The sequence below is a fragment of the Emydura macquarii genome, unplaced genomic scaffold, assembly GCF_026122565.2.
Source record: "Emydura macquarii macquarii isolate MOO-44397 ecotype Brisbane River unplaced genomic scaffold, CSIRO-AGI_Emac_v2 contig_1045, whole genome shotgun sequence".
In the NCBI taxonomy this organism is placed as follows: domain Eukaryota; kingdom Metazoa; phylum Chordata; order Testudines; family Chelidae; genus Emydura; species Emydura macquarii.
This window is the reverse complement of record NW_027131182.1, coordinates 5,563,862-5,589,186: the sequence shown is the minus strand read 5'-3', so window position 1 is coordinate 5,589,186 and position 25,325 is coordinate 5,563,862. Positions and strand designations below refer to the sequence as shown.

Sequence of the window (25,325 nt, the reverse complement as noted above, 5' to 3'; positions counted from 1 at the left end):
CTGCCTAGCCCATCAGTCCCCATTCTGTAGCAGTGCATGGGATTCCTCTGTCCTAAGTACAGGACTCTGCACTTCTCCTTGTTGAACCTCATCAGATTTCTTTTGGCCCAATCCTCAAGTTTGTCTTGGTCATTCTGTATTTTGTACCCGCCCTCCAGCGTATCTACCACCCCCCCCCAGCCTAGTGTCATCCGCAAACTTACTGAGGGTGCAATCCACTCCATCCTCCAGATCATTAATTATGTTGAACAAAACTGGCCCCAGCACCAACCCCTGGGGCATGCTGCTTGTTACCAGCTGCCATCTAGACATTGAGCCGTTGATCACTATCCATTGAGCTTGATGATCTAGCCAGCTTTCTACCCACCTTATAGTCCATTCATCCAACCCATACTTCTGTAACTTGTTAGCAATACCATAGGAGACCATACCAAAAGCTTTGCTAAAGTCAAGGTATATCATGTCCACCACTTTCTCCACATCCACAAAGCCAGTCATCTGATCATAGAAGGCAATCAGGTTGGTAAGGCATGACTTGCCTTTGGTGAATCTATGCTGACTGTTCCAGGTCATCTTCCTCTCTTACAAGTGCTTCAAAATGGATTCTTTGAGAACCTGCTCCATGATTTTTCCAGGGACTGAGATGAGGCTGACTGGTCTGTAGTTCCCTGGATCCTCTTTCCTCCCTTTTTTGAAGATGGGCACTATATTTGCTTTACCCAATTGCCATGAGTTTTCAAAGATAATGGCCAATGACTCTGCAATCGCATCAGCCAATTCCCTCAGCACCCTCAGATGCATTGCATCTGCCCCATGGACTTGTGTATGTCCAGCCTTTCTAAATAGTTCAGAACCTGTTCTTTCAACACTGAGGGCTGCTCACTTCCTCTCCATACTGTGCTGCAAAAAAGAGGCAAAAAAAGCATTGAATACTTCAGCTTTTTCTACATCATCTGTCACTAGGTTGCTTCTCCGATTCTGTAAAGGGGCCCACACTTCCCCTGCCCTTCTTCTTGTTGCTAACATACCTGTAGAAACCCTTCTTGTTACCCTTCACACCCTTGCTAGCTGCAACTCAAATGTGCTTTAGCCTTCCTGATTTCACTCCTGCATGGTCAAGCAGTATTTTATACTCCTCCCTAGTCATCTGATCAAGCTTTCACTTCTTGTAAGCTTCTTTTTTGTGTTTAAGCTCACCAAAGACTTCTTTGTTAAGACAAACTGGGCGTCTACCATATTAGGTATTCTTTCTGCTCATTGGGAAGGTTTGTTCCTGCACCCTCATTAGGGTTTCTTTAAAATACAGCCAGGAATCCTTTCCCCCTCATATTAGTCTCCCAGAGATCCTGCCCATCAGTTCCCTGAGAAAGTCAAAGTCCAGGTTCCATATTCTGCTGTTCTCCTTTCTTCCTTTTGTCAGGATCCTGAATTCAACCATCTCATGGTCACTGTTTTTCAAATTGCCACCCGCTTCTACTTCCCCAACCAATTCTTCCCTGTTTGTGAGCAGCAGGTCAAGAGAAGCACACCCCTAGTTGGTTCCTCCAGCACTTGCACCAGGAAGTTGTCCCCAACACTCTCCAAAAACTTCCTGGATTGCCTGTGCATTGCTGTATTGTTCTCCCAGCAGATGTCAGGGTGATTGAAGTGACCTATAAGAACCAGGGCCTGTGATCTGGAAACTGCCATTAGTTGTCTGAAGAAAGCCTCATCTACCTCATCCTCCTGGTCTGGTGGTCTACAGCAGATGCCCACCACAACCTCATCCTTGTTGTCCTCACCTCTAAACTTAACCCAGATATTCTCAACAGGCTTTTCTCCAGTCATATCGCTTTCTTAAATATGGTGCAACTCCTCCACCTTCTTCTCCCTGCTTGTCCTTCCTGAACAGTTTATACTCATCAATAACAGTGCTCTAGTCATGCGAGTTACCCCACCAAGTCTTTGTTATTCCAATCACATCATAGTTCATTGATGTGCCAGGACTTCCAATTCTTCTTGCTTGTTTCCCAGGCTTCTTGCATTCGTGTACAGGCACCTAAGATAACTAGCCAACTGCCCTACTTTCTCAGTACGGATCAGGAGGCTTTCCCTGTTGCACCCTCCTCCTGTGCTTCCCCTTGCTGTCCCACTTATCTCCAGGCTTAGGTCTCCGTCTTCTGGTGAACCTAGTTTAAAGCCCTCCACACTAGGTTAGCAAGCCTGTCTGCAAAGATGCTCTTCCCTCTGTTTGTTAGGTGGATCCCATCTCTTCCTAGGAATCCTTCTTGGAACAACATCCCATGGTCAAAGAATCCAAAGCCCTCTCTCCCACACCACCTGTGTTACCATGCATTTATTCATGCAATTCGATGGTCCATACCTGGGCCTTTTCCTTCACATGAAGGATGAACAAGAACACTACTTGCACCTCAAACTCCTTTTTCCCCTCTTCCCAGAGCCACGTAGTCTGCAATGATCTGATCAAGTTAATTCTTAGCAGTATCATTGGTGCCCACATGGAGAAGTAGGAAGGGGTAGCAGTCCGAGGGCTTCAAGGGTCTTGGCAGACTCTCCATCACATCCTGAATTCTAGCTCCAGGCAAGCAGCACACGTCTCAAGTCTCCCAGTCCACACGGCGGGGTGTCCCCAACCACCACCACCCGTCTCCTCCTCTTGGGAGTGGTGGTCATGGAACCCCCATCCCAAGGGCAATGCATCCCACGCCTTCCGATCGATGGTGGCTCCTTCTGATCCCTTCCCTCAGTCGATTCTTCCAAACCATTCTCCGCAATAGTACCTGTGCAGAGAGACTGAAAACGGTTGCTCTATATACATTGGGGGTACATGGGATCTCCTATTTCTTCTTCCCTGTTCTTCAGTCGCCCCTGCACTGCCCTCTCGGATTCTTAAGCTTGCTGTGTCTGCAGTACCAAATCGTGACTTCTACCCAGAAAGTCTTCATCTTCTCTGATGCAATGCAGGGTTGATACTTGGGTCTCTAGTCCTTTAACCGTATCTTCCAATATAGAGATCATCTTGCACTTCATACAGACAAAGTTGCTTTTACCCTCAGGGAGAAATACAAATATAGCACATACTGTGCAGGTCACAACAGCTGATCGATGACTATCCATATCATCTTCCTTCCAAGAGCCTCTTCAGATGTTGTATTTACTGCTCACAGAAGCCTGAAAGGCAAAAACTCTATGTGGGCTCTTCCTCCATGGCAAACTCCCACTGGGAGAACAGTTTGTGCAGCCCAGCATGTGGGTTCCACTGCAGCAATTGTCATCATGACTGTTACAATCCAAAATGCTAATTTGAATCTGTCCGGTAGCCAGAATAGACTGCTGTGCACCTGCCTGGAAACACAAACACCCAAAGTTCTGCACGCTGCCCGCAAGGTAACATTGCTGCAATCTGCACAGATGGCTCTCTGTAAATAGGACACAGCATGTAATTACATCAACCAAGGCCACATACATTTACTGCAAAAGTTGAAGGTGGGAACCTAAAAGTAATCCCAAAATAATTACATGTCTTCCCAAGATTTCCTGGCCCATCTCTAGTCCAGCATCTTACCTTCAGAAGTAGACAATACGTGTTTCAGGGGGGAAGGATAAAAAGCCCCAAATAATACATCTACTCAATTGTGCAAACCTATACATAGGGAAAATACATTTTTTCTGAATCTTGAAAGGAATCAGTTTGTGCCTTAAAGGATGAGATTTAATTACCCTCAGTATCTTAGTTTACACAGCTAACTGTTGCAGGTACATCCGTTACTGGTAATTAATACCATTGAAATGTCAGGGGAGGGTGTAACCAAAACTTGGACAGAACTAAAGTGATGGTAACACATGGAAACCTATCATTGCTGACCCCCTCCCTGCACCCCAATATACAGTGGCCCTGAGTATACATGACATGCATAAGGGAGATTGAGAGAAGATGAACAAACTGGTTGGGGGTAGGGGAAACACCCATTTCATGTTTTAGTCGGGAACTACTGCATGGTTTAGGGGGATAAGATCCTTTGACTTCTAGGTTGCTAGTTTGAATGGGACATGGTTGGAGAGCGACAAGTTATTACCACCTGATAGCCAGGATGATGGTGTGATTGGGACTAAGGATAGCTAGACTGAATGCCCAGCTATGCTTCAAGCTTACTGAGTAACCTTGGGCAAGTCCCTTGAGGACAAATTTTTCAGAAGCCGTTAAGTGACTTAGGCTTCTAAGTCCCATTTTCAGAAGTCACTGGGGCTCTCCCCCTGACTTTCAGCGAGACTCAGGCTTCTAAGTGCTTAAGTTGCTTTTGAAAATGGGACTTAAGCTACCACATCACTTAGGCACCTTGGAAAATTTAACCCTAGCCTCTTTGTAACGCAGCTCCCCATCTGTAAAATGAAGCTAATGCTTCACTACTACACGGGCGTGGCATGAGGAGAAGCATATTATTGATCACGAGCCAGCCAGACACTGTAGTGTTGAGGGTCAAATAAGTTCCTAGACAGATGGCTGTTTGCTAGCATATGTGAACTGCGTTAGTCGGTGTTAGCCCAATTCCTCATTCCACAAATCAGAGCAGTGTTGCCAACTCTCATGATTTTGTCATGAATCTCATGATCATTATTGTTTTCCTGAAAACCCCAGCTCCTGGAGTCAAGTGGACATGTGATGATTTCAGCCTTCATTCTTAAAGAAAAAGTTTCAAGCCCTCATGGCTGTGGAGAAAGCTTCAAAACGTGACCCCAGTGCACTCTAAAGGCTCAAAAAAAGCAGAAGGCAAATAAAACCACCACCAAATCAATTATTTTTACATGATCTCATGATTTTAATCTCATGATTTCTGGTGAGCCTGACTCCTGATTTTTGAACATTTGGGTTGGCAATACTGTGATAGTCACAACTGGCCATCTTTTAGAGACACTCTTAGTTCAAGGGCAGAGAATTCCATGAGTGGGAAGGCTTAACTCCTCTGAGATCCTCCAGGTCAGGGCTGGGGAACGCTCATGAGAAAAAAACAGAACGGGGAAGCTTGTACTTCCGCTAATTTCTCCTGTGGGTAGAGGACATCAGCTGCTACTAAGGTCAATCCGGCACATTTCACCACATTGAATTCAGTTATTTTATACTTTTGCATAAAGTTCTGTAAGTGGAGCCATCAGAAAACCAAAAAACTGTTTAACTTTGCCTTTGTGCTGATCAAAGAAAACTCATGGAAACTTCTAAGTGCCACTCAGACTGTGAGGGAAGGTGGGTGAAGTAATATCTTTTATTGGACAAGCTCTTCTTCAGGTCTGGGAAAGGTTCTCTGCATTTGTACAGCTAAATGCAAGGTGGAACAGACTGTTTAAGAGAAGGAGTTAGCACATATTCTAATCTAAGGAACCATTCAAGGTAGACTAGCCCGTTAACACCTCTGCAGTTATAGGACAAAAAAACAAGGGCAGTGGGTTACAGATTATTGTAAAAAGCCATAAATTCAGTGTCTGTTCAGTCCATGATTTTTAGTGTCTAGTAGAGTTATCAATTTAAGCTCTCATCTTATCTTTTAAAAGTGTTGTGCAGGTTTCCCTTGAGGATGAGGACTGATAGGTCAGATATAGAGAGATCCCTTTGTGAAAATTGTTCACCCAAAGGTGATAGGAAAATGATAAAAGACAAAAACACCCTATGTGAGTTCATTCGGGAGCATAAGGATTGTCTGGTTTCACCCAGATAGCTGTTATTCAGGAAATTAGTGCACTGGATGAGGTACGCCACACCTTGTGACAGGAACGTGTTGGATCTGTGGATCTTGAAAGGTATGTTGTGGGAGGTGCTATCATTGGAGCAGTGGGCATATGACTGCAGGTTTTGCATCTGTTTGGTATGGTCTGGTGTCACTTTGAATTGGTGTGTCCTGCTCTGTGGGGAGCTTGCTTCTGATGATGAGTTGGGAGGGAGAGGTTGGGGGGGATTGTTTCAAGGACAGAAGTGGAGGTTCAGGAAAGATTTCTTTCAGGATGGGGTCCCTCTCGAGTATGAGTTGTAGTCGTTGGGATGATATCCTGTATGTGTTCCAGTGTGGGGTGGTAGGTGACAAGTTGGCATATGCAGTCGGAGGGGGTTTTATTTCTGTATCGAAGCAGGTTCTCTGAGTGTCCTTGGCTGTATATCCCGGTTTCTCCTTGGAGCAGATTCTGTGATATTGAGTGCTTGGTGTGTTTGATGTGGTTACTAGGTCTATTAAGGTAGGTGTGGTGATGCATGCATGGGTTTCTTGTATATGGTTGTCTGCAGGATTCCATTGCTAAAACTGATTGTGGTGTACAGGAAGTTGATACTAGACTGGGAATGTTACAGAGAGTTTAATGGACAGGGTGGTGGTTGTTGAAATTGTGGTGGAAATCTGAGTGAGTTTAAGCCATCTGTCCAGAGGATGAAAACATCATCAGTGTATGTCAGGTACATCATTGGTTTCATGGTCCATTTGTCCAGAAAAAAATTCTTCAATGTCGCCCATGAAGAGGTTGGCATATTGGGGAGTCCTCCTAGTATGCATGGCTGTTCCCATGGTTTAGACAAAAGTGTTTGTTGTTGACTGTAAAACTGTTATAGGTGAGGATGAAATGGATGAGTTTGGAAATGTGTTTGGGGAGGATATTTGAGGGCTGTCCGTTGTCTTGTAAATCTTTGAGGCAGGCAGCTATGCCATCATTGTAGAAGGATGTTGGTGTATAGGAAAGTGACATCCATGGTGGTAAGGATGGTGTTCTGAAGGAGGCTGTTAATGTTGCAGAGTTTGTGGAGGAAGTCGATTGTGTCCTGGAAGAAGCTGCCCCTTTGTATGGTGAGTGGTTTGAGGATGGTTTGTATGAGTCCCGATATTCCTTCAGTAAGAGTGCCATGGCCAGATATGATGGGTCTGCCTGGGTCTTCCCTTGTTTGTGTATCTTGGGAAGCATATAGAAGGTCCGTGGTGTGGGTTTGTGGGGGATGAGGTTGTAGAGTTTCTCTTGGAGTTGTTCGAGGAAGGATTTGATGATATCCTTATGTTTCTGGGTAAACTGTGGTGTGGGGTCTTCTTTGAGTTCTTTATAACAAGTGATGTTGGAGAGTGGTCAACTGGCCTCGTTAACATAGTCATTACAGTTGAGGACTAAAATGGCACACTCTTAGACTATGTCAATTATCATTCCACGTGTCTAGGGAATTCACTTGATGAGTTTTGAAACCATGGCTGACTAGGAGAAGATGAGTGTGCAGATAGGATAAAAAGAAAGATCCCATGCTTACATAAACAGAAATAATTGAACCAACATTAAAGTATCTGATTTTCCCCAGCAGTGGTACTGTTTAATTGCAGCAGTATCTGCTGTATGCTTTTAGGCCATAATCATGGGGTTTCATTCTACTTTAGAATATTCAATTATTGTCTAATACACAAAGTAGCAATATTTGCCATGATTCATTGTGCCTGCAAACCATGAGAGGCAAATAAATACCACAGTGATAATAAATAATGAATAATCAATAAAGAAACTAATAAACCAGCTGATAAATCTTTCAGTAGAAAAGCCAAAGGCAATTCCACGATTTTGTATTTTTGGAGGGGCTATAGAGTATCTAATGTTTCAATACTACTTTCAGCATGATGTAAAATCCAGCATTATAGGATTGGCCCCACAGTAGAACTAGAACAATTATTGGGGTTCTCCCCTTCTTATACTAGCTGTAGAAACAAGCACCCAAAATAATCTAATTCCTAGTTTGGCCATTCCCTGGTGGTTTACAAAGCCCTAGTGAAAGTGGAGTAAGTGCCAAAGCCAAGATGAGTCTCTTCAAAAGAATAATTTATTCCTTTGCAAAGTCTTATGCAGGTCCATGCACTACTTAAATTCCACTTAACCCTACTTGGAGGACTTAAATGGAGCATAGCCCTTGTTCTGGCCCTTTGCACAGGGTGACTCACCCCAACACAGCAACATATTTTGAATCAGGCAAACACTCTCAGTCAATTGTGTTTCTATAACACCCTCCATCCAGGGATCTCAAAGCATTTACAAACATTAACTAACAAAAAAACAAACAAACATTAACTAATCCTCACAACAGCCCTGTGCGGTAGGAAAATAGCATGCTCATTTTAAAAAGGGATTGAGACAAACGGAGGTTAAAGCCAAAGTTGGTGCACTGTAGATGCCTAAACAGAAGTATTCTGAATTGCAAATGTTAATGGAAGGTATTTTAGCCGCTCAGAAAGTCAGGGCACCTTTATTTAGGTGTCTAAAGATGGATTTCAGTCCCTTACTTTGGGCACCCAAGTTTGGAAGCTCTCTCTTTTGTAAGCTACCCAGCACCACAAAGGTAGAACCAGAACTCTGAAGTCCTAGCTCCTAGTTCCCTGCTCTAACAACAAGGTCACAATTCCTTTTCTTTCTCTGCTGTAAATATATTTTTTTTTTAAATGTTAAAATGAGATCATCAGAGTTATGTTTTTAAACACAAAGTCTCTATCCATTTGCACAGGATTTGTACGATTCTACAGTCTACCCCTTCTGGCTCGATATGGGATTGATTTTTATACATTAAAACAAGGTAAACGACTTGGATGGTTTAATTATTTAAATATTCCCTCTAAGCATAAAGGTTCCTCTGCATAAACACAACTTGGAATAGGAATGCATTAGGAGATCTCAGACGCTGAGCGAGGGGCACTTCAATTCCCGAAGGAAAAATACGATATGCTCATTATTCAGTTTCCTTTAGTCTGACCAGTGGGGAAAGGCATTTGACTCGGAGTTTAGTCTATCTAAAGGCCCCACTCGCAGGCTGAATAGCAGGACAAGGAAAGGGTGCATGGGGACAACATTTCAGAAACGGACGTTTTCATTATTAAGGGCATTGGCCCCAATCTTCAAGAGGCTGAGTTTCCACTGAAGACAATAGGAGTGGAGGGTGTTCAGCATCTCTCAGGTCTCTCAGCACCATGTAAGACATTGCTAGTAGTGATGGGTAAACCATAGAGTTGAGAATTTGAGTCTGGATCCTTCTGAGGAGTATCCATTTCACTTGTCTCCAAAACAAGCTGGAGACTTCATAAGAAAAGTTTCTCTCATGAGACTCCTGGTATATCTGGCTTCTTGTCCTGCTGGGACCCTGAATAACATAGACATATGATAATCATATAATATCACTGAACAACAGACATATGATAAACCAGTTTATCATAAACTAGATGGATATGTGAGAGAGATACCCAAGCGTTTTGGAGCCTCAAAAAAAGATTTGGTTCTAAAAATGAACTGTGGCTCAAACGGAGAGAAAGCTGGGGCGGGAGAAGGGTTAGAACTGGTTTACCCAACTCTAAGGCTACTGACTTTAAGGACATTGGCCCAGATCCTCAAAGGTATGTAGGCACCTAACTCAATGGGAGGTAGGCACCTAATGGCTCAGATCCCGAAGGGTATTTGTTAGGAGTGCAGTCAAGTACCAGTGGCAATGGGAGCATAATATGTAGTGTGAAGACTTGAAGGGATATCTACACTGCAATTAGACACACAAGGCTGGCCTTGCCAGCTGACTCGTGCTTGCGGGGCTCAGGCTTGTGGGGCTGTTCGATTGCGGTGTAGACATTCCAGCTTGCGCTGCAGCCCAAGGTCTGGGACCCTCCAACCTCGCAGGGTCCTAGAGCCCGGGCTCCAGCCTGAGCCCAAACGTCTATAGTTCAATTAAACAGCCCCTTAGCCCAAGTCAGCTGGCCCGGGCTAGTCGCGGGTTTTTAACTGCAGTGGGAGACACGGCTGAAGAGTCTAGGTAGTGGTGGATAGAGAGGAGCGAACAGTGACCCACAAAAGGTAAGTGAAGGACATAATATAATATATTGGCAAAGCGTCCAGTATTGGAAGATCCAGTCAGCTAAAGGGTTAGTGACCCAGATGCTGTGGGAAGGAGGGATGTATAGTAGCTAGACAGACAAACAGAAAAACTGATTTTTAACATTTCTGTGTATTCAAGCTACATCTGTCTAACTTAAATCTACGGTGCCTACCAGCATATGATCTAAGTGCTGACTTAAACTAATCATGTGCTTACATCCCATTCACTACAGTGGATGCCATTAAAATCTGGGCATTTACCACCTGCAGCATTAAACAGAGCAAAACATACTCTCAAGTCAGGGTGATTTAAGACTAAAAACAAAATAAATAAAACCCAGAACTAACTAAAGTGTTTCAGAGAGAGAAAGAGCGAGAGAGGAACCCCCCTCTGTAAAACAGCCATCCTGACGCCCTTCACAGACAAAAAGAATCATATGTGAAGGTACAATACATAAGAAAGAGAATCATAATATCTCCCATGCAGTCACACAGCTGCATATGCCTCATGTCTTAGCAGTTGACTTACAGTGCTATTGGCAATATTTCCCATCGTAGCTACAGGAAATAGCTCAGTAAAGGGGATTTTATTTTTATCAATTTAAATCTTCACAGTTGTAGGAAATTAGAGGGGGGAGAGTGTCAGATAATTATTTAATGAGAGTGGTCCATTGAGATTCAAAAGGTTAAAGCCATATAATCATTAAAATACAAACTGTTAACATCACATGCCAAAATATACAAAGTAAATATCCTTAAATCAAACTCTAATAAGTTATCAAGCAACATTTTTCTTACTTTTGCCTAGCTGTAAATTTCAATTCTTATCCATGGAAATATTTTTTCATCCGTTTGTGTGTGCGTGGTGAAATAGACGTCTACTGACATTTTTATCAGTCAATCTAATCTGTCCAAGCCTACTCATATTACAAAAAACCACAGTCTCCAGTAAAAGTAATTCAGATTTTCTGGTACCCACCCACACTGTTCTGCAGTTAATAAAACCACCCACAAGAAAATCAAAGCTCAAGACTCCAGCTGCGCCTTCCTAGGGCCTACAAACCCGCTGCCAATACAGTCACCTCTTTCCCACAAAAAAACCCAGATGAGCTTACCAGCTTTCCTGGAAGGGTGAAGACAGCAAAATACTTGGATAAGACAACATGAAATAAAACGGAGAAACTGCTTTGGACAGCGGCAACAAACCAGAAACACTGAAGGACAGCAAGAATAAAAACCCCCCCATAGACCAATGGAGTCCAAACCTGAAACTCATGCGCCCCTCGAGGACCCAAATGTAACCTAGATTGTAACCCCTCAGGACAGGATCAGGTCCATGAAGTGCAATGCCACACTGATGCCGCTGTCTGTGGCTAGGGAGTGTGGAGTTCACCTGCCCTTCCCTGGGGTGAGTTGATGCCTCTGATCTCACTCTGGATTTTTGACAAGAGTGGAAGCTTTAGTTTGCAGCTGGAACACCATAAGAGCTCTGTCAGCTGAGGGAATGCCCTGGATCTGTGCCCTTTTCCAATCACTGCCCACCCCCCTTTCCCAACTGGGTGGGCCTCTCCACAATCCCTCACTGGTGGGCTTTCCACCTCAGGGCCCTACAGCAGCAGCAGCAGCAGCAAGTGGCATAAACCCGAGCCAGATCTAACCCAGCTTGGCTCAACAATGCCTGAGAAGACATAGTACTCTGCCTGGATACGAGTACAGCCATTCAAACTATAAAAAATACAATGGATTAAGCAACACACATAGGACACTCTGAAGGGCATAAGCACAAGTGGAAAGCCAGGGAAGAGTAATCATTTTAGTTGGTCTAAAGGGACATAACCAGAAGCAAATTGAAAAAATATGGCAAAGGGTCAATATCAGAAAACAATCCTTAATAGTCTGGGCAGCCATCGTCCTGGGAAAGGAGTGGAAAGCCCATCATCTGAGCCCTTTAAAGCTAGGCTGGACAAAGCGCTATAGAATACAGACTGTAGGGAACAATTCTGCTAGACAACCTAATAGGACTTATATCTGATTCCTCTGGAGAGGATATGGAAAAGATTTGTGGGATGAAAGTTACTGGGTCAGCTCATCCCCTATAACATTAGTGACCTTCATCTGGAACAGTAGATTTTGTCAGTTTCACCTGGAAAACTGGATTTTTTTTTTTTTAATGGAAATGGGGAGCTCCAATTTCTAACTGGGAATGAAAGGAGAAGGAGGAGAAATTTGGAGGACCCCCTGCAAAAACAGCCTGACCAAAACGTGTTCTCTTTCATCTGATAAACATGCAATTTCACAACATCCTTGGAACTATACCATTTCCCCCAAGCAAATCCTTAAAATGAATGAGAAATTAGAAAAAGTTTAGGTGTGGAGGGGAGTGAGGAATCCAAGAAAAACAGCTGGAGAGTGCTGATTGATGTCACATTGTCTCAAACTGCCACTTCATGTGTCAGTGCAATGAAGCAGTGACTGCCTTAATGAAAAAAGCTCTAAACAATACCCAGCCATGCACATCACACACAGTCCCATATGCAGAAAAGCTTATTTCATTTTCATCTGTAGCTCTTGTGCATGTCCTCTGATCTCAGCCACTACCTATAATGTCCATAGTCAAGTGTATCTATCGCTTCAGACTCGGGGGGGGTGTTCATTGCTCATGTCCTAATTTCCATCTGCACCTTTCAGGGGCCATATTCATATCATTAGAATATAAATGTGGCATGATTAAAACATGATATTCCGTAGGAACAACTGGCTACTCCCATGAGCTAGCATCCTAGAAGGATTGTCTTGTGGTTAAAGCATTAAAATGGGACACTGGAAATCTTAGTTCAGTTCCTAACTTGTCCACAAACTCCCCTGTGCGACCCTGGACAACTCATTCTGCGCCTCCGTTCCCTGCCTGTAAAAATGAAGATAATGCTACTTCTGCACCTCACAGTGGCGTTTTGAGGATAAATTCTTTAACGATAGTGAGGAACAGTTTTTTGGACAGAGAGCTAGATATGCTTACAGGGACCATGGCTTGGCCCTCAAAAAATGTGCTGCGGTATGGTGGGAGGACAGAAGGCAAAAATCGACAGCCACATTTCTGCGTGAAAGGTGTGTGCTACTTATGTCCATGACTCATTAGAATTTTATAATTAGAAAAGTTTCCCATCTCCGCAGACATTTTCTGCTTGCACCCAAAATTAGAGTGAGTGCAGGAATGGCATTTCCTCAGAATGATTGGAGCTGATAAAGAGGACTGAACCAAAAAGCAATGAGGGAAACTGTATATAACCCTGGGAGAGAAGAGAAAGAGGGCAGGGATCACATCTTGGTACAGAACAATCTGCCACCAACTCAGGGATGGACAATGACAAATGGATATCTTCCATTGTTGTTTGCAGTGTTGTAGCCATGTGGGTGCATTTATCTTTTAACTGCTTTCAGAAGATGGTCCAATAAAAGGTATTACCTCACTCACCTTCTCTCTCTAATGACAAATGGACACAGGTCATGTCAACCCAATCACACTGTAAGGCACAATCGGCCTAACATAGAACTATCTCCAACAGATATCCTTGGGTCCCATCTATTTTTTCCCTCTTCAGCAACACTTGCACATTACAGACTGTGGTGCTGATAAGATATTTAGCTTTATTTAGAATTAGATCTTTCTTTCTTTTTTTTGCTTCCTAATTTCCACAGATAAAAAAATCCTTAAAAATAAAAACTGATATGAAGCTATTACTTTTAATTTCCTCAGTTATGCAAAATTATGGGTTTTAAGCTATTTTTATTTTTATCAATTAGAATTTTCACCATTGCAGGGTGTCAGACAATAATTATTTAATGGCAGGAGATGTTGAGATTCAAATAGTGAAGGTGTTATTTATTTGTAACATGCCTAATCACAGAATTTTGCCCATAACATCTTCAGTTCCCACAGCTAGGAGGTCGAGTTAATAAACAAACAAAATCTCTCAGGCCTTGCAGGTACTGGTATTCGTAATTATTTGCTAGAGCAAGCAGAGGATTCCAAATTTCAAAAACTCTCGAAATTGGAGCTTCTATCCTTTTTTTATAGCCCAAAACTGTTGAGCTACCGAAGTCGGTCTTTGAGAGGCACATGCGATATTTGTCTTGAACTTCTCTGAACAAACTGAATGGTCTTTCCATAGGCACTGAAGTTACTGACACTGTGAGTGCATGTAATGTCACACTGGACATGACAGGCAATGACTGGGTTTCATTGCAAATTATAGTAACTGCCTTTTGGAGCCCACTGACCTGCATTCCCCTTGTGGGTGCTAATGTACATCAGCAGGAACTTGTAAATCACAGGTAAGCAGCATACCAACGCAATGTCTGAGAGGTGACTTTTGTTTCCATCTGTAAATGAACAATGTAGATTTTCCCCAAAAATACACAAAGAAAAGATAACTTGCAGTACAGTTCTTGCTGATTTCCATCATCCTTGACCACCCGGTGAAGTTTCATTGCCTTCTTTGAGGTGACTGCTACTTCTTCTTTAATAAGAAAGTCCATCACACTGTCCAATGCACAGGAATGAATTTTGCTGCCTTGAGCCAGGAAAACTAACAAGATGGCACAACATGAGAGGGCAAGGCTCATGTTGTTGCTCACACCAACTTCAAAAGACGCTTGCCTTTGCCTGTTGGTATGTTTAAATATCACCAAAAAGTGTACCACACATTTGTTGATGTTGTGGAACGCATCAGGTTTCATTGCATGATCAATGGCTATATGCAAAAGATAAGCAATGCATGCAATGTTTAGCAGATGTGGAAACATTTCTTCCAAGTCCTTTACTAGGCGTGGCATGTATATTGTGTAGTCACTGTTGACTGACCCACAGCATTCCCACGTTTGGCTGTATGCTTGCAACACATCTTGATTCCAAATTGAAATGACCCCGGCATCGCACTGAAGAACAAGTGAAGATTTCAACAGACTACTCGATTTATTTTTGTCACTATAGAACACTGCAAGGACATTAATTGCGGGTGGTCAGGAAAGCTCTCGGGTTTAATCAATTATTAAAGAGAACTTCTCACTATTCAAAAGATCCTTTATTGTAGCGTGGTGGTGAGCAAAAACTTCAGGCAGGTATTTTTCTTCCAGCTGATGACGTTCTGGGCAAGTGCACATTGCCGATGCATATTTGTGAAGCAGAACTAATAAAAAGCTCCAACCCCATGGATATCATTCATTGGAATTGCCTCAAAGCACAATATACATACCAGACGATGTAGAAAATCTGCAGCTTCTTCCTCCTTTTGTCTCATTCTTCCTAAAAAGGCTTCTATCAAAGCCTGGGTTACCTTTGCTTGACTTTCTTTTATCATCAAATGAGACTTACTGTTCAGATGTTTAGCAATGCTATTTACCTTTCCAGAGATTCCCAAGTTATCAACTGGCAGGACAAAATGTCCTTCTCTCCCATTCCAGACTTTTTCACCATTTTAAATGTGAGGTCAGGATATTCACTGCAATATTCCTCTAGTGTTTTCTTTTGTGACCCCTTACTGATGTAAAACAACACACACGGCCTCTCTTGCTGTACAAGTGCATTTGAGGCCACACCACAAATGTAACCGCACTCATGCTCTGCCTGAACTTTGATCCCAGAGCACTGTTGTGTTAACCCATCAGATCTACAGCTCCAACACTACTTGGCAACCACTATCACCCTTGGTCACATGATTGCCACTGTTCCAGTCCCACTGAGTGCTCCTATTGCAACCAGAAGCAACGTGGCCAGGAGGGTGTCTGCCAGGACCACAATAAGGAGGATGAGCCCCCAGCTGTTGGGGAGTCCACGCTGCTGCTGAACGGCTCTGGCCTCGTGAGTGGCAGACTGACCCCTGCACTTCCGGCCCATCAATGAGTGAGCGGGTCCATGACAGCCGGGCTGCAGGAGGCTGTCTGAGCAGCTGAGGGGCCACGATACCAGATTCCTGCAGGCACTAGGTAAGGGGGGGGCTATGCTTACCAACTACCATCAATGGATTTTTTTTTTTTGTAAATTGCTGTGTGTCAGGTGAAATTGATGCTTACCAACAACTAGCAATGTAAATAGAATCCTTCCAAACATAAAGAGAAAGAGAAGGTTAAGGGGTGATTTGATTTACAGGCTAAGTATTTATGTGGGGAACAAATATTTAATAATGGGCTCTTCAATCAAGCAGAGAAAGGTATAACACAATCCAAAGGCTGGAAGTTGACGCTAGACAAATTCAGACTGGAAATACAGTGCATGTTTTTAAACAGTGAAAGTAATTAAGTATTGGAACAAGTTATCAAGGATTGTGGTGGATTCTCCATCACTGGTAATTGTTGAATCAAGATCAGATGTTTTTCTAAAAGATCTGCTCTAGGAACTATTTGGGGGAAGTTCTATGGCCTGTGTTATAGAGGATATCAGACTAGATGCTCACACTGGGCCCTTCTGGCTGAGGACTCTATATGATTGCAGTGAATTGTGGCTGCAGGTGTTTAGATACTGAAGGACACAGGTTTGTAACTAAAACTGTCCAAAACCTAAAACCAGACAAAATTCACCTGTGTTTATTACAAACCCAACAGTCAAGTCACACTCACCAGGCTTTCTCCAGCTTGTCAACAATCCTCAACCAGATTACAAGCAAGCCGGGGTTTCAGGTATGGTTTTGAGGTAGAAACCAAGCAAAGCTCAGTGGTTTCCACCCAAAAACCACTGAAAACTTGGTACTTTAGGCTGAGTTTTGCTTTGAGTTTCCAGATTTGTTCAATGGAAATTCAGAGTGAATACCAGGGAGACGGAAAAGACTGCTAATTCCCGGTATCTGAAGTCACCCTGATTCAGACAGCTCTGTTCATAACACCCATCAGCCCCCTGAAAGACATGTCTCTCACTATACAAACCATACATGTACTGTGGAGACTTCAGAACTCTACTCAAATACACTGGGAAAAGGCCCAGTCTAGTCAAACAAGCATGACACTAGGAATCAGAAGTTCTAGGACGGAAGTTCCCAAACTTTTTTTACTGCAACCCCCCTTCACAGATTCAGGCTTCATGTTTATGACTCACCCATTCTCCCTTCCACTCTCCTCCCCAGTCTGACCCTGACCCACTCACTCTCCCCCTCAACTCCCTTGCTCTCACTCTCTCATGTTGCCTGATCTATTGATTAGGCATCGATTACGTTGATCATTTAGAATACTTAGAATTCTCAATTAACATTCCAAAATTTGGTAGGTTCTGATCCCAAGATCGGGCCCAGTGTTATCAGAATTACCGTTCAGTAGGGAGCGCCGATGTGCACAGCACTGACAACACCACTCACACTCAGGAAAAACCATTTGAAAGTGCAGAATTTATATTATTACTATGATTAGTCCTAAGTAAAACAATCCAAATAAGTAAAGTGAAGCAACACAATCCTGTAATTATATCCAGCACTATTACATGTGTGTAACTCACTCTGTCCTTGGGGATGACTTGAAGGGTTGAGACAGATCTGATTCCGGCATGCAGATAGAGAACTCCAACGGCCCAACCCATGGCCAACGATTTTATAGGCCTTGATGTCCATCATGCATATGCATGAGTGACTCTTCCCTTTTTCACCATATTTGAATTTCTTCACCCTCATAACACTGGGGGCGCCCTTATCCTTTAGGTTAGTATATTAATTAGTTTAAACTCATTAGCATGTACATCAGTTAGTTACCATAGCTACCTGCAGTTTGGCATCTGCTGATGTTTACCCCCAAAATACCCTCAAACTGGTACGAACTGCCTTGTTGCTGTTACCTGTCAGCAGTTTCATGCTTAGTTTCAGCATTTTCTAATATTGCTAAGCAAGCAAAACAAAGTCTTAGGCCATCTCGTGACTTAAGGTCACTGCTAGTTCACTTACTTATGCTAACGCTATTAAGCAACTTACTTCTGCTAAGGCAGGGTGGTCTGACTCTTATGCTAAGCACTTAAGCTACTTCTTATAGGCCCAGACCTACAAGTATCTTTCGTTTCTGCATTCTTCGGGCTAGTCTACACCTAAAACTTACAGCAGCACAGCTGTATCGGTACAGCTGTGCCGCTATAAGAGTGCTTGTGTACCTGCGTTATGTTGACGGGAGAGAGCTATCCTGCCGACTTAGTAAAAACCACCTAAACGAGCATCTCCCACCAACATAGTGCTGTCTACACAAGCGCTTATGCCAGCAAAACTTATGTCGCTTGGGAGATAGAGGGTTTCACACCCCTGAGCGACAAATGTTTTGCCAGCATAAGTGCTAGTGAGTTTTGTCAACAAAGCAGTGCTGGTATATACACTACAATCTCACTCACTCACTCACTCACACGCCCTGTTTTTTCAACAAATAAAACCAACGCGACCAGAGGAGTAGGGCTTTTGTCGGCAGAGCTAGGGTGACACAGTGTCGATGTAGACACTGCAACCCCTTGCAGCGGTGGAGGGACCCTGGAGCAGTGAAACTGACAAGAAAGCCTGGGCAGCTGGTTCCTGCTCCCAGCTGCTGCAACCCTAGGGCAGCTGGAGCCCAGCTCTCTACCACCAGCCAGGACTGGAGGGGCCTGGGAGGCAGGCAGCTACCGCCCGCATCCTGGGGAGCTGGGCAGCAGCCGCTCGCGTCCTCGCTGGCAGTGGCTGCACACCGGGACCAGGCGGGATGCTGTCACCCAGCTCCCAGAGGCAGACGAGGACTGGGCAGCACTTAGCGGCTGCTGCCGTGCTCCCAGCTGGGACCAGGAAGTGAGGGGGGAGGGAGCAGCCCACAGGAAGCCGGGGAGCCTGTGGGCTCACAGCAGGGAGCTGAGAGACGGGTTTCTCAGCTCCCCACACTGCCCCGCTTAGGTTGGTGGAAGTGCTCCTCGTGAGAACGCGCTCCATCCACCTAAGGAGAGCAATGCGGACATCAGCCACCGGGGGCTGAAAGTCGACATATTTTATTTTATGTCGACTTATTTGTCTAGTGTAGCCAAGGCCTTAGTCTTTTCTTTTCCCTTATGAGCAGCATGTGGGCTATGGGGGCTACACCCAGCCTGCTGCACCCTCTGCACCCCTTCTCCCTCCCCGTGGCGGCCCACGATGCCTACCAGGTGCCTGATAACTCCACTCGCCAGCTCCAGCTGCTTCCTCCACACTGCTTCCGGCCCCACCACCTGCACGCTGCTTCCTGATGTCACCAGCCCAGCATCCAAGGCTCAGGCAGGACAGGGTGTGAAGTCGGGGGGGGGGTGGGGTAGCAAAGGCACTGAGAGAGGGTGGCCTCATTCCAATCCCCCCCCCACCTCCTCGCAGTCGGGGCCTCCCCTGCACACCAGGCCAGTAACAAGCACAGTGGGGGGTGGATTTGCTCTGCAACCCCTCCCCCATGGACTTCCACTTACATGCCGACTGCTGGCATTGGCCCACCTCTGGAAAAGCACGGTCTCCGCCAGCTCCAGCCCCTCAGAAAACAGCTAGGATGTGGGAATGTGCTACTTTACAACAGGTCCTCGTGCCCCCCGATAACCTCATCGCCAGCTTCTATGTTCTAGGAGCTCTAATCCCAATCCTGCCAACCCGGATTTGTCATCTCCCCAAAGCCACGGCTTCCCCACCTCTTAAATGTTGTAATACTGACCTGTCATAGGAGTCTGGTCAACTAAATGATACTCAGACATTGCTTCAGAAGCGTGAAGTGATGCTAACAATTAATATGCAGCCAGGATCTTTCATGAATGGCAGCAGCAAAAATCAGTTGCATGTGCGGTAAATCAATGCTGAGGATTTATTTAAGCGGATCTGATCATTCATTTTACACATCCAGAGACCGAGCAAAATAAGAAGAAGTGTAAGAGCACTAAACCTAGTATTATCAAACGACTCTAAGGTTAGGTCACTTATCTAGATGTCTCACTGTCAGGCACCTGTAATTCCCTTTAAGAAAAACCAGATCACACATTTATTAAAATACCTAATTGTAAACACCCAGATTGGCCAAAATTATGGCATAGGTATAGCCATGTTTTGCTCTACAGCCCAGAACCACCACTGGCATTTTTTAGAGATAGATAAATTGTAGTAGGTCATCCTAGTCCATCTCATGAGTACAAGATTATTCCCAGTGGTACAGAGAACACTTGACACCCAACAGCTTTCAGATGCAACAGGCTGACAGTTTGCTTCCTTCCCTGGAGCAATTAAGAGCGGTATTAACAACTGTGCACAGCTACCAGCTGGTGGGTCACTTACACCACATCATGTAACAGTTCCAAAAGCTCAGCATCCATTACCTTAAAATGTGCCCTTCCCACACGGCCAACGAAGCATTAAAGCCACTGCAAACGAAATGTCCGAGGTGACGCTACACTAAAAGTCACCATTCATTCATGCAAATACCAGTTAGTCATTGAAGCAAACTGGAATATTGATGCTTTTTGGTGTGTGACGAAACACGCAAGCCCTGATTCTCTACACACTAACAGCAGTGTAAATCAGGAGTAACTCCACTGACTTCAGGGGTAAGGAAGAGATGAACCAAGCTCATAGGGTGATGATAGCCCACAGAAATACCGGCAGCAGAGTACGAGAAATGTTACAATAGAGCCCGGTGCCATAGACTCATCCTCATCTTCCACCAAGCAGCCTCAAATCAACGCCTCTCACACGATAACCAGTGTTTTGAAGCATCTTATCACTTCGTTTAGCCACTGCAGGACATTGGACCGAACAAGATCTACCGTTTTGCCTCGGTTCGCAGCTGCCTTTGCGAGGAGCCGGGGCGGGGAAATGCATTTGGGGGTTCAGTGGCACAAACGGGGCTCGTGAAAATGACGGGGCCCTTCTCCCCTAACATGCCAGGCCGTGCCCCCCACGTGTACTCACCCCCCCCCCCCCGGTCCATCGCCCGGCTCTGCACCCCCCGGCAAAGGAAGGGCAGCGAGTCCTTTCGAGGGGGGGACTGGGAGACGGCACCATCCACACAGCCCGCCAAGCTCCCGGCCAGCCCGCACCCGAGCAGACAGGCAGACAGACAGACAGACAGCGGCACCGGGACCGAGCCCCGACCCCGGTAGCATCGCCCCTGCTGCTGAGCGCTCGCCCCAGCTCGCAGCTCCGGTCCCGGGCAGCCCCAGGCCAGGCAGCCCCGCCGGCTCCCCTCCCACCCGGCGATTAACCTGCGCGGGGGCCAGGCCGGCGGGAGCCGCTCCCGAGGGGCCCCGGCCGGTGGGGGGGGGGGCGGCTCGTCTTCGCGTCCGGGGAAGGAGCATCCCCCAGCCAAGCACTTACCCACCCCGAGCGAGAGAAAGCCCGGCCGGCAGCCCGAGACTGCAGCCTCCGCGGCCGGGGCTCGCCCGGCTCCTTCCCCGCCGGCCCTGCCGCAGCGCCGCTCCGCTTTCACACCCAGCCCCAACCACCCAGCGCATCTACCCCGGCAGCTGCTGCTGCTGCTGCTGCTGCCACCGCCCGCCCGGCTCAGCCCAGCCCAGCCCCTTCCCCTGGCGGAGAGAACCCGGCCCGGGGCCACGCCCACCGCCTGACGTCAGTTCGGAGGGGCTGGGCCGGATTCTGCTCCCGTTTACACTAGTGGCTCTCAAGCCTTCCAAACGAGTGTGCCCCTGTCAGGAGTCAGGTCTGTCTTGTGCACCCCAGGTTTCACCTCACTAAAAAATTACTTGCTTATGAAATCAGACCTACAAATACAGAAGGGTCACAGAAAAACTGCTGACTTTCTCATTCCCCCCCCCCCGGTACTTATAAAATAAAGCAATTGGCATATAAATATTGTACTTACCGTTCAGTGTCTGGTATGTAGAGCAGTATAAACAAGTCACTGTCTGTATGAAATTTTAGTTTGTATTGACTTCGCTAATGCTTTTTATGTAGCCTGTTGTAACAGGAGGCAAATATCTAGAGGAGTGGAAGTACCACCTGGAAGACTTCTGCGTACCCCTGGTTGAGAACCACTGATTTACACCTGCGTCAGTCTGCTGGGACTTCTCCCATGGCACAGGCCTGGCCTGGGGAAGCGTGGTCACTCACCAGATGGTCCCCCCTGCCAGGGGAAATGAGGCCCAGCAGTGGTTTGTAAATGGCAAAGCGGACCCCGGGACAGGAGTGGATTTTGCTCTCTCGGGAGCAGGTGTCACTCTCGAGACTCTTGGCAGACAATGCGTGGGCCCAGGGAAATAGCCTTAGCCCCAGCTTGGAGGAGTAAGGTAGCTCTGATGCTCCGGGCATGAGTTTAGAGTTCAGATCCCACAAGTCAGCTGGCTGGAGAGATTTTATGTTAGTGAAGGGGGAAATGAAGCGGAGGGAGATTAAGTGACTTGCCAGAGTCTGGCAGGAAGTCTCTGGTATAGGTAGGAAGATCCCCTGCTCTGCTGCCCTGATTCCCAGTCTTGTCCTTTAACCACAAACTCCTCCTCTCCATTTGGGGTGGGACTGGGGAAGTCAGAAATTCCCACATCCCAGCCCCTAAGATCTCTGTTCCCTGGCCATAGATGTTCAGTAGCTGTCTCAGCCACTGGCATTGTACTTTCCTCATCTCCTTTTTAGGAGTTAGACCCTGCCCAGCCCTTCATGATGAACAGGTACATGGGGGGGAAGGGGGCTGGAGGAGCAATGTAAAAGGATGTTTCCCTGCTTTGCTCAGAGGACAGCTACAATATAGCAATGAAGCAAAGACACGGATTAGTTTCCCCAAAAGGGTGGGATAAGGTAAGTATGGGGCCACAGTGCTGGTTCAAATCATAGGAAAGTTTGTGCCTAACTAACTAACTAACCTCTCATGATCTCATGGTGCCACACATCTCCATCACCTGTTGATCTGGCTTAGCCATTGCTGTATTGGTCCAGGATCTTCTCCCAGTGACGGATGAAGACCCATGCTTAATTTATTAGACTTGATACCGAGGATGAGGTGCTGCTGACTCATTGGCAGATGGTGGGGAGAGAAGACAAAGCAGCTGCTGTCTGGGAGCTTCATTCTTCTCTCTCAGAGAAAGCTCAGAGGGCAGTGTGAGAAGCAACCCAAGCAAGCTCCCTCATATAGGCACAGCAGGAACTATCCCTTCTGTTCAACACATCCCCAGTATCATCCACTCTCCTGACTTTATCATTATTTTCACCATGTTTGGTTTTCTTAAAGCTCCAGCTCTTGGAGTCATGTGATTATGAGAATCTCAACTTTTTTTTTTTAAGAGTATCTTTCTAGTTCTTGTGGTGGTGGAGTAAAGCTTGAAATTATGAACTTTAATGTCTCAGAAACCTACAGACAAACAAAAAAAGGCCTCAGATTTATTAATTTTTAAAATCTTATTGTTTTTAAGGTAGTCTCATGGGTTTTTTTGAATGCCTGAGGTTGGCAATGCTGTGCACAAGGTATGAAGCTGAAAGGAAGATCAGCAGGGAGATAGCAGTTGAACTCCACCCCTTTGCTGATGAGACCTACCTTTATATCCCTGCCTTTTCCAGTCCAGGGACTGTAGTTGATGAAGTCTCAGCATCTGCATGAGATGATATCTAGGCTTACATGGTACTTTTTCATCAGTAAATCTCAAAGCATTTCACAATATTTAGTGTACTTATCCTCACAGCACCCCTTTTATAGCTGAGAACTGAAGCACAGAGAAGCTAAGTGACTTTCCCAAGGTCACACAGTAAGACTGTAGCAGAACAGGAACTTGAACCCATGACTCCCACTTCATAAACTAGGGCCCAAATCATTGAACCACGTTAGGGGTATGGATAAAAACATGGTTGTTAAAGCTTTAAGAGTGATACTCAAGGTCAGGGGAAACAGCCAAAGTCTATATCTGCTACGTTTACTGAGGACATGGGCCCTTGCTTGCACAGATTGGAGATCTAATTAAAAATCCAGCTGCTTTTAGATGACCAGGCAGCAGCACTGACAAGACCAGCTTTTCTCTACCCCATCTACATCTGCTCAGGTGACTGTGATCCTCACACACACACACCTGCCACCAAATGTTCAAACACCATGAGTCAGGCCCCCAGCCATGAGATTTAAAAATAAATAAATAATTTGAGGAGCTTTATCTGCCCTGAAGTTTTGTGCCTTTAGGGTGCTCTTGGGTCACGTTCCAGTTTTTCTCTGAGGGCTACATTTGTTGGGTTAAATGAAAGCTGACTTTCTGATGCAACCTCTTGATTCCAGCAGCTGGGACTTTAAAAAAAATATCGCAAGATTCGTGACATAAATCTCAGAACCACTGCACAATTTCAGCCATGAAGTGTAAACTGGATGGTGCTTGGTAGTGTGTAGTTACTACGGCTCAAATCCTGCAAACACTTCACATAAAACTCCCTGTTCACCCCAATGGGAGGTCCATGCATGGAGAGCTCAGGGGATTAGGCTCAGGCAGGGAAGGTATTTCCTGAGACCCTTTTAATGTGGTTCAGTTTGTTTTATTTTTAGTTTTTAAAAAGTGTGGATTATAGTCAAGTAATTGTTAATCTGCGGAGAAGTAGGACACTTATTAAACGTTGAGTCGCAGTGTAAAAATGCTGAGGGAGGGCTAACACTTTATGAGTAACATGTGGTTGGAATAGGGAAGTGTAAGAAAGAACCCATTTCCCTCTCTACCCACCAAGCACTTAACCCCCAGTCCTGCAATTAGATCACTATAGTCAGACCCTTCCTGTGACTCCACACAAACTGAGGGATTCACCCATGGGGATCTGTCTGGGGACCTATTCTCCCCCTCGCCCCCCGGAGTGGTTAACAATATGTTACATTTAGGCAGAAGACAAAGACGTCCCTGAAACCTAGCAGGAGTTTACAGTTGAGATAGTGGCATAGAATTTCAAACTTGAGTGCCAAAAGGTAGGCAACGAACAAACAGGGGCCTGATTTTCAGAGGTGATAAGCTCTTAGAGACTTCTGAGGGGGCTCAGAACCTCTTAAAATCAGGCCACTTCCATTTAGGTGCCTAACTTCCAGCAATCTAGTTTGAATTTTTTTCAAGCGTCCTTAATGTGGAAGGGAAGCCTTCATTCCCTGCTGGTTGTGTAGTGTTTGGGGGGGGTCTGTAAACCAGCTGAGGATTTACCGTAACCCTGGCTGCATTGCAGTAGAGGATAGAGGACAAGAATTCTTACACACTGCAACTTGTCACTGTTCTGTTCACAGCTTACACACAGAGAAGTTCAAAAGAGTGCTTTGTTTTTCTCTAACACCGGTATTGCTTATGTAAGCCCTGTGGCCTGAATAGAGAGTAAAGAGCTCTCTATTCATCTCCCATTCCACCAACGGATGAGAACAGCCCAGAGCTGCTTAAGAAGTGCAGACGAGCAGGGGCTCCAGTAGGAAGAAAACTCTCTGCTGGTGTCTGTTGGAGAGCATGGGGAATTGACTGAACGGGCCAGGCCTCAATTTGCCTTTTAAGTTAGGAGACAGTTTGGGGGCATTTTGGTTACAATACGGTTCATTTGAGTTTGGGGACAATAAAA

General features: G+C 45.4%; 1 protein-coding gene across 1 annotated transcript in view; it reads right to left on the bottom strand.

The window, feature by feature from the left end:
• Window positions 1–21,289, bottom strand: part of MAPK4 (mitogen-activated protein kinase 4) — a 154,252-nt gene extending 132,963 nt beyond the window's left edge. Inside the window, exon 1 of the mRNA XM_067545403.1 lies at window positions 21,145–21,289. The gene's annotated coding sequence lies outside the window, so the exon portion shown is untranslated. The remainder of the gene's footprint in view (window positions 1–21,144) is intronic.
• Between the last annotated feature and the right edge of the window lie 4,036 nt (window positions 21,290–25,325).